Consider the following 1,544-nt stretch of genomic DNA (forward strand, 5'->3'; position numbering starts at 1 on the left):
GCAAGTTTTAGAGTTAATTAAATTCCGATCCTTTCCAAAAAGTATTTTTAAAGATTGAATGTGAGGACGAGAGTTAAGCATTCGAATTTAATTATATAACCTAAGTCAACAGAGCGAGAGTTTGAGATAAGGGTGTTTAAACGGTCAGTGTTTTCTTGAAAAGAGTTTCTATGGACTGTATTGCTTTCAAAAAATGGTTTTTGACTTAATTATAAGTGACAGCTACATTAACATAAAATCATGGTTTATTCAACAGAGCGAGAGTTTGAGATAAAACTTTTAATCAATAAAGTCAACTGAAAAGATTTATTTTAAAACCAAGAGACCGACAAAGGATTGATTCCCTAATTACGACGAACTACATACCGATATCTGCTTTATTAATATTTAATCTAGATCTTAGTTTAGTTTTTAGCTTTCCCCCAAACAATCAAACATTGTTCACCTTAGCTTTACGAAGTGACCTTAGATAACGGTATATCGATTCATAAGTCCCTGTGGGATCGATATCTTTTAAAACTACGCGATAGAACTGTGCACTTGCAGTTTGTACCCCAAATTCGACTCGTAAAGTCGCGATCAAGTTTTTGGCGCCGTTGCCGGAGCCTTTTATTTAATCGATATCGTAACTCTTCCGTTACGCTGTAGAGACTAAGGTTTCTTTTTCTTCTATTCTTTCTTTCGTTGATTTGTATGCCACGCACTCGCTCTCAAGGCGAACCGCTCTATTTACGAATCAACGATATCGAACTATATCTCCGAGTCCTACGACGAATTCGGGAATATCGTGCTGCAAACAATCTCCCTCCTATAGAACTTCCTGATTTCAAAAACCTTTTTCCTTCGATAACCGAGATGGCAGAACCAGCTCGTGCTCTTAGAGATTACGCCGCTCCATCGCAAGATGAGCCGCATTCAAGTATTGCTCCACCCGCAATCGAAGCAAACAACTTCGAACTTAAACCTTCGCTGTTGCAGGCTGTGCAACAGAACCAATTCTCTGGAAATCCTACCGAGGATCCAAACCTTCATTTATCCGTATTTGTCCAATACGCTGATACTGTTAAAGCTAATGGTGTCACTTCAGAGGCAATTCGACTTCGTCTTTTTCCTTTCTCATTAAGAGATAGCGCTAGAAGATGGCTTCAATCTCTTCCTTCCAACTCAGTCACCACATGGAACGAGTTGAAGAAAGTTTTTCTTGCTCGATATTTTCCGCCAAGCAAAACAGCTATGTTAAGAGCCCAGATAAACGGATTTAAACAGAAAGACAACGAGTCTCTTTTCGAAGCATGGGAAAGATACAAAGACATGATGAGACTTTGCCCACACCATGGTTTGGAAGACTGGTTAGTAATTCACACATTTTATAATGGTCTCTTGTACAACACAAGGTTAACAATAGACGCCGCTGCAGGTGGTGCACTAATGAACAAACCTTATGCTGATGCCTACCAGCTTATCGAAAGCATGGCCCAAAACCACTATCAGTGGGGAACCGAACGAACAATGGTGGAAAAACCTCAAACGAAAACTGGCATGTA

The 1,544-nt window shown here is 39.6% G+C and overlaps 1 pseudogene; it reads right to left on the reverse strand.

Annotated features, from left to right (window-relative positions):
* Positions 1-1,240: 1,240 nt before the first annotated feature.
* LOC127116421 (uncharacterized) lies at positions 1,241-1,340 on the reverse strand (annotated as a pseudogene).
* Positions 1,341-1,544: the final 204 nt, after the last annotated feature.

This window comes from Lathyrus oleraceus, chromosome 1 (assembly GCF_024323335.1).
Source record: "Lathyrus oleraceus cultivar Zhongwan6 chromosome 1, CAAS_Psat_ZW6_1.0, whole genome shotgun sequence".
NCBI lineage: Eukaryota > Viridiplantae > Streptophyta > Magnoliopsida > Fabales > Fabaceae > Lathyrus > Lathyrus oleraceus.